At 40.0% G+C, this 16,847-nt stretch overlaps 1 protein-coding gene across 2 annotated transcripts in view; it reads right to left on the bottom strand.

Annotated features, from left to right (window-relative positions):
* Positions 1-12,026, bottom strand: part of eya1 (EYA transcriptional coactivator and phosphatase 1) — a 58,672-nt gene extending 46,646 nt beyond the window's left edge. The window contains exons 1-2 of one of the 2 annotated variants that reach the window (XM_068581766.1): positions 11,979-11,985; positions 7,756-7,817 (exon numbers count right to left, since the gene is read on the bottom strand). The gene's annotated coding sequence lies outside the window, so the exon portion shown is untranslated. The other variant, XM_068581768.1, reaches the window with a different exon arrangement.
* Between the last annotated feature and the right edge of the window lie 4,821 nt (positions 12,027-16,847).

Raw genomic sequence — 16,847 nt, 5'->3', positions numbered from 1 at the left:
AAGCCAGCTGAAACCCTGCCCTAAAGAAGCCCCAGACTCTGCCTGAATTATTAATCAACTATTGATGAAGGCCTGATAAATGCACTCGGCTCACCATCCCAATGACATTCTTGACTCCTGCCCTCAGCCACTTCTCTGCCAGCCTATATATTTCTGTCAGCTGATACAAACGTTTGGAAGATGTGAAATGTGCTCATTTAAATCACAAAAGGTAATTGTTTTTCAACCATGTATCAGCTTACATACCTCAACTGTACTGCTATCTCTCTTGCCCGGGAACTCAAATAAGCACGTTTCCATGCCAGCTAATTACAGTTTCACACTGTGTGACATTCGACAATCTTCCTCTATTCTGTTGGCCAGCCACCAAAGTCTTCTAATGTGCTCTCACAAGGGGAATCACGATGCCAACCTGACAGAGGTATACAAATATCAGCACAGAATTACAGGCAGAATTTTGATTACTTCTCCGCCGTTAGGTATTAATATAAAATTCATCAAGTTTCAAGAAACTGGAGAGAACATTATTGTAGGTATGGCCAAACTGTGACATGGTCTCTTTTAACAAAGTGGACAAGTCTTGAAGCATGAATAAGTATATGTAAGCACACCAGGGAATGCACAATACCCAAATGGTTTGTGGTGACGCTAATTTTACAAAAATAATGCACATTATCAAATGACACAGAAGCACTCCAGCAGCCCTTTAGACTGACCTCTGGGCCTGGTCGTCCATATCTCCACCACATCACCTCTAGCAGCTGCAGAGCACTTAATAAATTGCACCTTTGACAAAAGGAAAAGGTGATGAATTGAAAAAATGTTTAGCCCTTTCGTGCATTATTAATGCAGCCTCTCCCTCAAATCGGCAGCTAATAAATAATTAAAATTAATCTCATTATGGGAGTTTTCATTATAGGATAATTTAATTAAATGAAAGCCCAAGGACCTCAGAGGGCCTGGAGCCACTAGGGCCCCATGTCATACTCCTCTAATGGGTCGAGGACAGGAGAGTGCACTGGTAATGCACAGGAGCCCATACATTATTTAATGGATCCCGCTAAGTAAGGACAGATCAATGATAACTTGTCATCTCATCAATATGTTGAAAGCATTCCAGAGCCCACTGCAGGACAAATCCCAAAACTGGAAAAGAAAAATGTGTGCACGTGCATACGGAAAGCCTGCACACAAAGAAAGCGCATGCACGTTTACAGTATACGCCGAGCAATGTCACTGACTGTCATTTGAGGCTGCAGCTATGAATATTCCTTGTTTGTGCGTATTGAAACGCAATACCAAAGAGAGGATGCCAGTGCATTTTACTGATGGGAAAGCAGAGGTGTGCTGGAGGTCGAAGGGTGAAGGGAAGATGTATGACTTTTCGTCCGTTCCCTTTATTCCAGTTCAGGTCCAACATGCTTCTGCAAACGGTGAAGGGTACAAGGTGTACATCTGATACCAAACAATAAATGATATCGGAGTCAAATGGGAGCCATTAAATACTTCTTGGTGAATGAGAGGAAGGGCCGAAGAGGAAGAGGGGATCTGGGTCTGTCTTGTCTCCAGGAGCACTTAAGCACTCTAATTATCTCACAGCAGTGAAGATGCACACATCGAGCTAACATCGAGACGTCTTCAGCTGCTTTCCCACTGCACAGGGATAAAGTTCGTGGCTATTCACGCAAGCACCGAAATAAATAGAGGCTCACAATGTTCAATGCAATAATATCTAAAATGTACATGTCCATAATAGGTATTTTACTATTAACTTAACAAACTCTCAAGAGCTGCATTATGTTTAGATCTCTCGACAATATGCCACATTATGTGTTATTACTCAGACTGCTGTTATTGCCAGACTTCTACAAATTAAATGAATGCTATTATTATGCTTTAAAACCATTGTGGGAAGCGTGTGATAATGGGGAACATATGTGACAGACTTGCATTAGAATGTACAAAATCTGTGATTATGCATATACGCGTCAAGCCTTCATTTCAAAGAGGAAATCTTTAACATAAACATTAGCATTTTGTGAAAACAACTGAGTAATTAGTTTAGGGCATAATAAGCTGGGGGTAGGCACACAATGTAAGAAAGCATTCTGGCTTTAAAATGAATAAAAATTGATTGTGTCCCAATAAAAAACGAATTGGCGGAGTGTTAACTGGATTCCACATAAACGTCTGTAGCAGTCCCTGGCCGCTTTATTGTGTGCTAATGCAATAGAGAACACTTAGCAATAAATGCTCCTCTCTGATGAGCTCACAGAGGCTTTCCAAGATGGCCTGATGAAATTGTAAAAATTAGATTTGAGCTAGCTGCTAATGACTCCTAAAACAAAGGAAAATCTCTAAATAGAATTAGCCTGCCCTCTTCTTCTCTAAATACATCATATGTAAATTACTGTCATTCGGAGAAATATGCTTGCCTGGAAGGTAAAGCCTTCATTAGAGATCTCAGTGGGTTTGGGACTCGAACAGAAACTCCTCCAGGACATTTAAAAAGTTTGAGTACTGAGAGACGGTAAAGGTATTGTTCATTCATGGCAGCAGATCAGCGATATGACTTAGAAATCTCTTTTTTATTATTAATTTCAAGTCAGATGGATTTTGTTCCAAAGCTGAGGGCATAGACGCTATGAGACACAAATACAGTGCGAAAAAATATTGTCTTTGTCATCTATATGTTTGTGTTTAATTTCAGCCGAGTCAATAAACAGTTTCTGAAAAAAAGCATTCGCACATACACTATCTTTCATGGATCAGTTCATAAAGGCAGAAGCACAGACACATATATAGTGTCTAAGTGACAGGTATCCAATAAAGTTAATTAAATGAATGAACATCTGAAATATAATGACCCATTATACATCAGGTCACGTTATCCATCAAGTGTGTTATTAGCAAACCTATTAGCATTTAACTTGTACAATTATTTTCTTAATCATAATAAACTTAATACATAATCAGTTAAATGAATTGTCTGACTTGCAGCAACTAAGTTGTGCAGGTAAAATTTTACAATTCATACATTCTAAATCCAGAATATCGGTGTTAAACATTACAATTTGGTAGATGCAGACAAACATTTCCTTCATATGTCAAGTCTAACTCCGTCATTCAGAAAAACAATACAACTTTGTCAACTTAAGGTCCACAAGTGTTGACACGATTCTTACCACCAATTATTTGCCCCTCTAGCGAAGCCTCCACTTAACAACTCAAGGACGATTCACACTACCCTCTAATGTTTGTATAGGTCAAGAAAAACAGACAACTATGACAACTTTGCAGGAATTACACACCAATTAAACAGGATAAGTAGTGTTTGCAGGAGCTGCTCAACTGTTTCCTAATACAAACAGAGGGCCGGCCAGTTGCCTAGCTTCAGGACACAGCCCTTGTGTGTTCCTACCAGGTAGGTAATTCACTTATCAGGCCATTGTTCTCTGTTCATCCCTTTTGAATCACATGGCTTTGCCATGAGATTTGCCCAGCTTTAAGTAAAACCTCTCCCAAATAAAAGCACAGACCTCACAGGGTTTCCCAAAGACAAAACCATGCAGAATGTTTAGTGACCCTTAAATGTCAATAATAGTAGAAATAGTGTGTCCACACCATACATCACTATATAACTGCATGATAAACTTATCTAATCTAATGGACTGACAACAATATTATATCAGTATACAATTGAGAGGAAAAACAGGATATTGGATTCATTATGCAGCCAGAATGTTTGCAGGACACATGTCTGTATGGCTGCAATTGAGACCGTGTCTGCATGGTAGTGAAGTCTGAGTGTTTTCTGAGGGTCTGACAGGAGGATCACACACGGAGCAACAGCCAGACTGCAGCTGTGGGGTATTTCCACTGTCCATAAGCACCTTCCTATTAATGGGCTTAAAGAAACTCATAATAACTCAAATGTGACAAACTGTTGCTACACATTTAGTAACTCATACATGCAATTTATTTCACATCAAACTAAGTGCAAGCATACATTCTACATTGTATTTCCTGTTTCCTCGCTAGATACCGTGTAAGAGTCAACAACTCAGCTATAGGCAAAGACAGAAAACAGTAAATTATTTATTTGTAATATCCCAAACTAAGCAATGCCCATTTATGATGTGTACTATAGGTTTCTCATTTAATGTATCTACATAGTAAATCGCCCCTGATGTTCTTAAAGGGTCAAGCAGCGGATTATTGTAATTGAAAGTCCATACTGCGACAGAAATAACTGTTCTCACACAGGGGCTAGACCCACTGGTGCCTTTTGCTGTCTGTTGGCGAGAACTAAATATATTTTCTGCATTCTGAACGGCATTCCACTCGAACGCATACGTGCCAGTAGTTGACAGTGTATAAGAATAAATAGCTTTCTCAGCCAAGCCTTGAGACATGTCAAAGATGGGTGCACATGTATGTGATTTGTTTCTTTGTAGAACAGTTTATTTAATATATAAATTACAGGAGCAGGTGTAACGAGGTATTCATGTCAGTGTCTTCATTTTGGCTTAGGAAGAAGTCAGATGAACTCGTGCTTATACATATTGACAGAGTAATAACACTTCTGGCAGGGCAAAAGGGCCTAATTTCTAAGGATCTTAACAGTGAGCCAGAATTATGTCACTCTGACCACCTGTTCCTCTGAAAAAAACGTCACTGGCCTTAAGTAGTTCCGGCACGCATCCAAAATGTGAACTTCTGAACCGGAGCGCTTACTTTCTCATTTGTGTAGAAGCAGGAGGCGGCGGCGTGTAGCAACAGCCACTCTAATTTCGTGGTGGTAGAGGAAGGGTTTACATAAGGGATGTGCTGTTCTGTGCCTGTCACTCAACCTGCCTCTGATTGGCAAACACACGATTGAGGCTGATGCTGTTTCATGTCACCTAAAGGCTAATGAGAGATTAAACATCAGTAGCAGAAATGCTGAATATTGTTTCAGTAGTCCAGCAAGGAGTTCACGCTTACATCTGTAGAAATAACCTGGAGACCGTTTCCTTATTGGCTGAATGGAAATAGCGCTCATCATTAGAAGCTCATTCAAGGATTTCTTTCTCGTCTTTTACAAAGCAGCTGTAAAAATACAAAATAAAAAAACAGGAATGAAACGTTTATTCAAAATAGAAAATGTAATCATCTCGGGAAAGTCAAGTTTCATATATTAGTAATTGCTCATGTATTAATTTTGACAAGCGGGGTCACGGATATAATTGCTGAGCTCAACAAAACTAATCCTTTCTCTGTTAAGGGAAAAAAACAAAATGTTCTGCTGCTCACGCTGTCTGTCTTCAAGACTAAGTTGCATTGCAGGTGTAGCACAAGTATACAGTATACAGTATTTATTTTGGACCGGAGCTCTAAAATAGCTGTGCAAGCATCGGTGGACCTCACACAGCTGTGGTGTGGTGCAGCTTACATCATTGGAGTTTATGCCAATTATCCTTTCTCCTATTTGCAGGGTGTTTGTCATGAATGAATGACGCACATAAAAATAGATGGAACTGCCTCCATCGCCACGTAGCAGTTTGCTTACTCTGACTGACAATAAAAGAGTAAAAATAGCAATAAATGTTTAAAGGGACACTGACAGGATTTTTCTCGGCGTCCAGCAGTGTGGTTGCAGATTGCGACCAATTGAAAACCCCTCCACTCAATTCTCCCTTTCCAAGACTTTGGTAACCTAATCCATCAAGTGCGAAATCATGGAAACGTTGTTCGCCTTGCTCAGAGGCCGTCCTTACCATAATAACACTACTTTAGGAGCATCGGAAGTCGGCTGGTGTTACCACGGTTGTGTGCTCTACACGGGTCATGTTCCTGCAATTTCACTGGTGCGTCTGAGAACTACGGTGGCCCTCAGGTCAAGTAAAAAATGTGAAAGGCATGGCTGTGCAACACGGTGGACCCGCTCCTAAACTAACAAAAACACAATACTTCTTAGGTTTAGTCGATTATAAATAAATTAAATCATAGTGAGCAATAGTATTCTCCATTTTGCTTTGAGATCCCATGAAATGCTACACCCTGGCCCAAAATATAAATAATAATAGACTATAAATTTCATGAAATGTCATGAAAAGGATTTCCATTTTTTTCAGAATAACACTACTTTAAAGTTGGTGTGTGTGACCACAAACACAATTAAGAGGCTTTGCAAACACCTATCTGGAGCGGCACAGGAATAAACTGCATTGGCTGCACAGGACGCGCTCACGTTAAACTAAAGAGGCTTCCTGAGGAAACCGGCCCAGCAGTGGTCCCTCATGGGGAGCAGAGCAACCAGCGGACTGTGGTGGCCTTGATGAAATCAGCTCCCACTAAGGCCTATGTGCTGACAGTGGGGATAAAGGTGGTCAGAGTTATTCCAGGGGTCCTGCCACTCAGTCCAGTAGATGGCCTGTACAAGAGGCAGATAAGCCACAGACACAGAGTGCCAGTGTCCACACTGTGTAAACTACAGCAAAACCTGAAGTCATGTTTCAATCTGTGAGCAACACAGCAGAGACAGGCCGGCCGGCAGAAGAGGGCACTGTTTTTCTTCACTGTTACACACAAAAGGTAAAAGTATTTTTAAATAAATGGCATTGAAATACTTCTTAGTATTATAAAGGAACTTTCTGTGTGATAAATAATAATAATGATGAGAAATAATAATAAAAAGGGGATAATCTAGCATGTGGACTTATTTAACAATGTTGGTCATTATACTCTAAGTACAAGGAATATAGACACATTTCATTTTATAATTATAGATAAATCTCTCTAAACTGTTCAATACCACATGAGGTCCATTCAATGATCAGAATACACATACTGTATGAATGTATGAATTTGTGTGTGTGTGAAGGCTGGAGCTGTGTGTAGAGAAGAAGCCATTTGCTTTGCTCCATTTGCTCCATGTGTTAAGGTGTCTATCATGTGTGAAACAAGCTATTTTTCTTCAGCCGTGCCTTTTTGACTCTGATGACATAATGCCGGAAAGAGCGGGTGCTGGGGGAACGTTCCCCACTCTTACTTTAATACACCTTTTTAAAAAACAGCAGCCTTTCACACCAAGTTCAGCAGGAAGAAGTAATAAAAATGAAATGGGCAAGACCTGTACAGTATTTCATAATTAATAGGTAGCATTGAGAGGGGAGCAGTGCACGCTGACGTAAAAAGATCAACAACGTATAAAAGTGATCATTCATTCTCCAGAAAATTACGGATGAGAAAGCCGGAGCCATGCATACAGAGCTCCTTCTCTGCTTGCCTATGCCACCTCATTTGTTACTGAGGTGGTCCCAAGCTCATACCAGGTCACCACCTGCAAGCAGTACTGTAAATTACTTGGTGGGCCTAATTGCCCATGTCCGCTGTATTACTATAAACCACTAGTGCTGTGCTAACTCTATTGTCAGGTGCTTAATCAAGGCCACCAGATTTATTTCCCCGCACTAACTCTGGGGACAACCACCAGCAGAGGCCTGAGTAATTGGATCTTTTTCACATCTAAAATTAACCACCTATTCTTAGTGAGCAGGGGTTTGGAAATGATAACAATAATGATATCAACCAATACCATATGAGGCCTTGCCTTTCATACTGGGAGTTGCATAATGCGTAATAGACCCAGATGTTGCTCGGACTGACCTTACCTGGGGGGGTATGGTGCCATTATGCCAATCAAACACTGCAACACTTGATCAGTCGCAGGCCTTAAGCAGACTGGAGAAACTCAATTATTCAGTCTCTTACCTCACACATAAGCTGCAGTAGCAGCGGGCGTTAAGGTTAGCACGATCCCTCCTGCCTTGCACCTAATGCAGGAAATGACAATAGAGAGAAATTAGTAACCACATATTTTAAGAGCAAACTTTTCTCATGCTTTCTCTAACAAACCCACTGCATTTTTTTTACACTACCTCTACAATCTCAAAAAAGACGTGGAGATTGATTGATGATAAATAATTTCTGTGAAGAAATATTTGTGTAGGAAGAAAGAAAAGACAAGACAAAAGGCAAGAATATATACATATATATATATATATATATATATAAATATATATATATATATATATATATATATATATATATATATATATATATATATATATATATATATAACAGCTAACTTTTACAAGTTAGATAGACTTTAAGGAACACACTTTATACGTTTACAGCATGGATGAGCTGTAGAGCTAGATTAGTCGACTAATCAATTAGTCAATCAATGAAAAAATAGTCAACTGATAATCATAAAATTATTTTTTCATGCAAAAATGTCAGAAAATGCTGTTTTGCAGCCTCTCAAATGTCGAGATTACCTGCTCTTTTGTATTTTTATGCTGTTAAAGTGCATTTTTTGACCAACAAAATAAGTCATTTAAGACATTACGTGGAACTTTGAGAAACTGGGATGGACGTTTTCAGCATTTTCTTATATTTTGTATTTTATAGATGAAACGATTAATCATAAAAATTAATGAGAGATTAATTGATAATAAAAATAATCATTAGTTGTAGCCCTGATTAGTTTCAAAGAACAAAAACATTGAACATGCAATAATTCAATTTGTATATGTTTTCTATTCAATTTCCTTCATTAAGAGACTGTATATAGTACTTTGTAATACAACTCCTTTTTGTCAAAGCAGCAGGCGAAGCAGTGCAAAGTGAGAGAAGAGTGAGCACTGAGCATGCAGAGGGAATGTGGTCTGTGTAAGGATGTCAGAAGCATAATGGCCAGCTGAGTCATAGGTTATAAAAAGCTGTCATTAGGGATTTCTGTCCTCAGCAGCTCATCACACAGGACCTGTGAATTATTTATTACGCTGGAAACTCAAGTGCCCCGTTACTCAAGACCGCCTGGTTTTCTGCACTTCCCTTTCCTCAGGCGTATTTAATAAAGCCACTGCATTTAGTCTGATAGGAATTCATTTTATTAATGCAACTACTGTGGTAATTCTTTTATATTGGATATAACAAATGATATACCAACATTGCATGCAACTAATGAGGACTTTATACAATGCAAGTGAACAATCAGAGTGTTTGTATTATTAGGATGGGCCTTGTATTTACTTTGCCCGCAGTACAAATGACCACCTAATTAGCACTCAGAGGGCTTTAATGAAGAACATTTTTATTATATTGCAGTTTTTTTTTTTAAATACAGGCCAAAGAGCCAAGCTCAATAGCAACAATTTGGAAACTCTTACATGATGTCGTGACAACATCATAGCTCACACTTTATGTCCAAAATTAAAGAACTCCTAAATCAGTCTCACTTCATTTTTTTCCCCTTCGGTTCTTGATAGCAAAGTCAATGCAAATCAGCTCAGGCATTTTTCCTCACTTTGTTTTGTTCTCAGTATATGAAAATGGTTAAAAATCCCATGGGTCAGTGAAAATGATCCCTCCACTCCAGTCGCCTGCTCTAAGTCAGCCAAAACATTCCAGACATCAAAAGGCAGCTTTGCCTACCAGGGCCATTTCAGTGTCCCAACCTCCATGGCCCAGGAGGACTTGGTTATTTGGATAAATTAATTTCTGGAGTCTGCCTGAGTTGCAAAAACAACCTCCTGCCTGACAGCAAATTAGTCCAACTGAAAAACGAAGAAAATGCATAAGGTTAAAGAAAACACGCTTTTTTTGTTTTGTTTTTTTTACGACAAGAATAAGAAGATTATGTTTACTGACTGCTCTGCTGTGTTTAAGTCTTTATACGTCTTTAAAAAGTGTAATAAAAGCTTAGAAAATATTGTCGAATACATCTGTAAAGCTATCTGCTGGCAGGTGAAGAGTTTCAAAAGGCAACATCCGCACACAAGCCGTAAAATACACATGCTGTGTACAATACACAGCTGACAGGCGGTGTGCTATAAAACAGGCTGATGTAAAAGTTTAACAACTGTCAGTGGTATTGAAAAAATATATAAAACTGAAATCTCTTGAAGACTCAAACATTCATAAAAGAGGAAGAAAAAAAAAACCTGTGAGCACAGACTGTGAAAATGGGGGAGGAAAATGGTTACGGAGGGAAAATTATGCAAACAGATGAAGACAATCCAGAATTAATGGTCCGCAACATTTTCAGGCACTCAAAGAGCTGTCCAAGGACACCATAGGGGAGACTGCATGGCCCCAGTAATTGGAGGAGCATGTAACTTCAAAAGTAAGGAGAACAGACTGAAGAACTCTCCTCTGAAGTCAAGTCTTAAAGAAAACGTGAAGCACATGTACAGTGTATAGGGAATCTGGTGCACGTGTGAATAAAACTTGTTCTGCTCATTGCTGCAGACATGATACATTGCAGTACTCCTGCTGTGCTACCACACTTTTTAAACCAGAATGAATTTCTGAACTTAAATCCTCGGGTCACAGCTGCTCCATCTCAGACCAGTGACTGATAATACAACATGCAGTAAAAAGAAATCAAGATAGTCCACCGTGTCAATAAAGATGTTCATAAAAAATATCCTTTCAGAGGATGTGCGATCACCCTGAGAAAATACAAAATATTTCAAGTGTAATAACCATAAGTCCAGACTTTCAAATGTGAGGAGCCGCTGCTTTTCTTTGTCTGATGTGATTTTACACTGAAAATCTGCGTTGCTAAAGCGCAATAATACACAATTTGGCTCATGTGTCATGAACAGCAGTCTGACTATCAAAATCACAAGTCAGACAGACACAGCTAACGTCACCTGTGTTCCACTTTTCTAGCATTTTGATTAAAGCACCACATGGTTTGTGCTCCCATGGACCCATACATGACCTCTAGTCGGAAGGGAGCCAATAATCAGCAGCGACCTCATCATAACATTTAACCAGGTGCATAAATACGGCAGCTTCTTGAATTGACATTTAGGCACTGAAGGACTACTGGTATTTGACAACTCGGTTCTTTGAGACAAAGGAAAACATCCAATCAGGGAACCACCATCTTTGCACATTGATGCTTACTCAGTACATTTGCACTGGTAGAAGTTCTGCGTCTGCAACCTGGACTGTAATCATGACGGCATAACTTTATTATAACCTACACTTCTGTCTTGATGATGTGCTTCGGCTATACATCATGAAAATGAGTCCAAGTCTGAGGAAAATGAAGACAAACTGTATCGTTTTGGAATGGGAAAAGCAGAGGGGAACACAATCTTTCCAAGGTTCTTTGGTCAGAGGGAAGAACACCATGCATACTTGAGTCAATCCAACATACACTAACTGAGGAGAAAATGTCCATTTTTAACCTGCTATCCATCACTGTCAAGTGTGGTGCACAGTAAAAAGGAAATAATTAGACAGAAAAATGACGGCGGCCTGGGGCAGAATAAATGAGAGTAAAGCCTAGGTGCAACTGCTGTTAACTTAAGACAAATGATATTTTGATGAATGTACTGCATGCAACTTGAACTACCTACATCGGCCTATTTCTTGCAGTGAAAGCATGTTAGTCTTATGCCATTGAAGGACCATGTCAGACAACCCATGTTACAAACTACTGCACAGAGCGAGTGCACTCTGGTCTCCTGTATGATAAGCAAAAGGCCTGTTTAGATGCAACTGAGTTTGCAGCATGAAACTGGTTACGTAGGTAATTACTAATGCACAGAATACACTGAGGTAAAATTACCCTCTGGAAGAGTAAACACTTTTTACAAGATTTTACAAACCTAACTACAGTTTGAAAATATATATAAATATATAACTAACTCAAATAAATAAACAGGGTTACAGTTACGTTGTTTGTCTTATGAAAGCATTAATTTACCAAGCTTTAACGTATCACGGCGGAGGGACACTATCACTATGATTCGTACCACTAGCTTACTGACTTCAGCTGCTGTCCCCGCCCATATTGGAAATACCACGCTGTCAATGCACCGCACAAGGCAAAGCAATTGGCCACAATGGCTGGCCAACGGAGCGGGAACGACAAACAGGAAAGTAACAGAAAAGTAGCAAAGTAGACACACATGATTGCGGAGGTTTCCTACCCCCACTGTGTCACCGCTGTCACCGCATGCAACAAGTCTCTCGGTCCATAACCACGACGTTCACCCGTCAGCGACTGTTTCTGCCCCTGCTTGAAGAGGAGTTCATGAGAGTGTGTGTGTGTGTGTGGGTGGGGGGGGGGGGGGGGGGGGCCGCATTAATATCTTATCAATGTTCGACATAAAAGCTAAACCGTGTTTACAATGGCAGGGGAGTCGGAAGGTTACAGTCAATTGATAAGATAGATCCGCAAGTGTCTGTGCGCGCGCTGTTCACTGGTGTCAAATGCAGCCGGCACGAGGGAAACTTTACACACCCAGCTGCTTATCACAGGTCACTTTTTCGCAGGTTGATTGTACCTGCCAACAATATATGTTTTGATCATATTGTTTTAACTCCACTAATTGGAACTATTTAAGGTAAAGCCCTAATTGTGTACATTAGTTAGTCATTACCATATACAAGGCTTTGAGGATGCCCAAATATCCGGTTCCTATACAACCATCAACATGGTTGATTTTTAGTGTGAAAGAGAGCTTCTTATTCCTATGCTTTCAGGCTTTTAATTATTTATTTTTTTTAAATTAAACAAACTGCAAGTGGAAAATGTGTTTGTTGAACTGCTCACAACTGATAGACACGCAAACAGGAATAAATGGGAGGGAAAGGAAGAAAAACGTTTGGGATTAGATATGGGATTTCTGGTACAACTTCCTCTACAACAGTTGAATAAATGTTTCATCCATGCTTGCACAAATAGCCTCCATATCGTAAAGCAATTGTCATTCTACTCCTTTGATAATATCAACTCTATGGACAACATGATTGGATGGACAGTCCTTAACAGCCTTCAGCAATACATCACAAGACAATTCTGATGATTTGTTGCATCAATTGACTGTTCACGTAATCTCATTTGTGTTGGAAAATGCACTCATCCAAAGGTTCCAGTCCAGGCCTTCATTTCAACACAGCAGCCCACACACCTTACGATAAAGGGGTTCGAGTGGATGGAAAGTGCCACATATCCTTGAGAGCATTTTTTAATTTCTTGGTGCTCCATCTGTTGAAATGATAAAGTGCAGCCATAATGGAGTGCAACAAGATTAAATTAATCAGGTTTGTCCATTACACCGCCACAGGCTCTTCATGGATGATTGCAATTTTCTCTGTCAGGCCCATTATTGTAAGATCTGCTTAGTGGCTTGATGCAATTAAAATGGACTTAATGTAAATTTAACAATACAAATAACACTTCTGTCTGTGTATGTTTAAGAAGGGTGCGGCTGAAGGCTCTTGAAGTGCAAAGGTAAACACCCACTGTAACCATTTTTAACTTCAAACAAACCAGGGTGCTATTTGATTAGTGCGGAGTTGTGATCAATAACTATGTTTCATGTTTTCATGTTCTCCGTGATGTCAAAGGATCCGGTTGCACAGCCCACCCTTGTCTGGACATCGGTAGTAAGGAACACAACACCTTCCACAAGCGTATCATGATGCCCATAGATCATTTGAACCTGGAGAGGGGGGAGTTTAATGGAGTCGCTCTGATGAACGCACATAAAGTGCACGCCTTTACTCTTGTGTGTGAACCTCAGGGTTCAGTACGGTGTAGGTGAGGTAGACTTGAGAGAGAATTTTATTAATTTTTCCCAGAGAGCGTGATCTAATATTTTCCTGATTGGTTGCTTCCTCCAGCTGGATCAGGTCACTGCCAGGGGACAAAGCCTACAGGATGTGTGCTTAACAGGAGGAGATCTCTGCCGAGCGCCACAAAGCTCCCACCGCCACTTAAACACGGGAACGGCGGAACTGTCACGCTAAAAATGTCAGATGCTTTTTATTCTCAGCACCTCTATAATTTTTTATTCATGCCATACGGTAGAACATAACAATGCACCGATGCTTTTACTGCATGAAGATACTCCTTTTGTGGACCAGGTTTTTGGTGGTACCTCTACTATCTGGACCCTCTGACCCACATCTGTTTTAAGATCTTTGACTGGGTTTGAGGCAGCAGAGCTTAAGGTTATTGTGGCTAAATGAAGAATTACCATAACCAATCAGACAATGCACGTTATTACATTATATGCTGCATTTCATTTTGGGGTTCAGGTTTTTTGTATTAGTCTCATATCACTTTACACACATAGAAAAATAACCCACACCTGGAGAAAAGCATGTTTTATTTGATATATAAAAGGAAGGAGGTGAAATATGTATTCAAATATTATTTTGTTTTCTTCTTTACCCTGTTTTTTTTCTTTTTTCTATCACACACTGAGATTTATAATACCTGGTGTGCCACCCAGGTAACCTGAGGAGGTATGCACCATTGTGTTTGTTGGAGGCACCTTTCACACGAGGTGCATTCCAGTGGTCATGGCAGGCCAACAACAAGTCAATCAATCAGTGTACACTAGTAATTTAGGAGGTGTCACACTATCTCTTTTGTTAGCCACAGAAGAGCAGTGGGAGTCAGACAGGGAAGCGAGAGCAAAAAAAGGCTTTTTAAACAGCTGAGGACACATAAAAAGCGATATGAGTTCCCTCCCAATTTTACATTATACAGCCTTTTATGTGGTTTACATGAATCACTGAATGACAATCACACACAATTTAACAAAAGCGTACATATTTTATATGATTACGGTGTATTGGCCCCTGTAGAGGAGCACCAGTGAAGTTTACGCCCCAGACTCAAGAAGCAAAGTTGGTAAGTATTAAGTTTCTTGCACAGTGACACATCAGCAGGGTGCAAGCATATTTTACTCACAGTTTTGGGAGTTTAAGGGAGGTTTAAAATTTGTGTTTTGAATTTTGGTGTGGGGAGTACCCTTTTGTTTACATTTAGATCACAGATTGTTCCTTGTTAAACCATTAGACAGCCCCGCGAAGCCATTCCTCACAAGCCCTGATATCCTGGATAAGAAATGATATAAGGTCCAGATATAAGTGCTTATTATTACAAAAAATATGAATTGGTACAACCCAGTGCGGTCTTTTGTAATTAATTACTGTCTGTGGGCATTTATATGTTTGACTGGCGAGACATCTGCCCGAGTATGCAAATACAATAACAACCGAAATACTTTGATTCATTGCTCTGGTGGTATATGGCCTCGAGGTGAAGGCTGACCAGTTGCCAAATCAAATACCCCTGCAGGTATGCGAAACCCTGAAAAATGCGGCTCAATCTGTCCTTTATCAGCGGTTATGTAGGAGAGGAAGTGCGGCCAGTGTTTGAGAGTGGAGCGCAAAATAATGAGCGGCCTATTCCAAAAAATGTTTAATACAAACATACAACCACCGGCATCAAATGCCAAAATCCCCCACAAAAGAGCTTATGAAGTCCCGGTCCTGTGGGATTGGATAAAGTATGGGAAATTTGTAGTCCTCCAGAACTGCTCAGTACAATTACTCAGTACGTGTGGATTCTTTTTAATATGTCATGAAGAAAACTGGCAACGAATGGGAGACCTCTTCTTCACCTTTTACTCAGTCAGGATGGTTTATGGGACATATGTCTTTGAACGCATTAGGCATCTACTAAACTTTGCCAAAGTTGGCAGTGAACTTTCTTTTATCGTACAGAGATACCTTTTTTTTAAATTACTATCATACCAGCATGGTTTTGGCTCATAATATAAATTGCTTTTGGAGAAAATAATGTGTGTTAAGGTTAAAAATGTCTCGTGCTGGAGACGAGTTAAAGTATTGGCTCCTCTTGGATATAATATGATTCCACTGAAGTGCCATACGTAACCAACGTCTTTAATATCACTCACTGACACCATTTTCTGCCAGGGTTGCCTTACATATCTGTGGTTTTATATAATAATACAATTACTAGTAGACATTCAGGCCAAGAGTACTCACTCATAAAAACATTATACATATAAAAACAGTGCTCGCAGCCTAGTAGGTTCCTTTAAAAGAAAGCACTTATGGGTGCATTGTCACTTACAGGTGCTATCACGGCATTCTGTAGTCGAAGGTTGTATTTCAGGATGATGAAATAATATTCTTTTGAAAAGGGAACATGACTCATTGCATTTGTAAAGCATCCACCCTGCTGTTTTTTAATGAAGACAAAGTGGCCACAGCCATAAGAAACAGGCCACAGCCCATCTGGTGGAACTGACTTAATCATAACACATATACCTTCACCAGGACTTCAATGTATAGAAAACATCTATATCCTAAAGTGGGAAAGACACACTGAATGGAAATGTGTTTGCCTCACAGTAACAGGTCAGCAAGAGGTGTGGTTGAGTCCGCAGACGGATTGTGATCATGTGGATTAAACTGCATTTAGCCACACTTGTCTCATGGGATTTCCCTTGGCTACATGCAAGCAGACACTGAGCCAAAACCCAGCTCAGTATTTTGACAGCAGAGCCAGAAGAAACAAAAGTGTTTTGCTTTTCCGTTTGAAAAAAAAAGACGAGGGAGAAAGAAATGAAGATGTAGTGGAGAGAAACGGTAGTCGCTCAGTCGCTCCCTTACTCAATCCATATGCTAGGCTTAGAGGCAGGAAATACCCACAATTCTAGCGTAATCAGGGGTAGAGGCCGCCTACCCCATTGGAACGGACCTGGTGGAACTGATTGGGCACCATTAGGGCAAGCAAGAGCTAAATATGCAGCATACTCAAAAATGTTACATTTTCATACAGTAAGAGATGCAATCACAGTAATGGAAGGCAACACGTTATATCTCCCATGAAAAATTAACTCGAAATGGATTTGTGAAGGTTTTTCCGCATGAATTTTAGGTTCACCTCTAATCTAACGGCTTCAGCCTGCTGCCAAATACATGCGAGCGCTATCGACGCACACACGCCT

The sequence above is a fragment of the Clinocottus analis genome, unplaced genomic scaffold, assembly GCF_023055335.1.
Source record: "Clinocottus analis isolate CAN_PGR_092001 unplaced genomic scaffold, fCliAna1.0.p SCAF_18, whole genome shotgun sequence".
NCBI classification, from domain to species: Eukaryota; Metazoa; Chordata; class Actinopteri; order Perciformes; family Cottidae; genus Clinocottus; species Clinocottus analis.
This window is presented reverse-complemented; position numbering and strand designations above follow the sequence as displayed.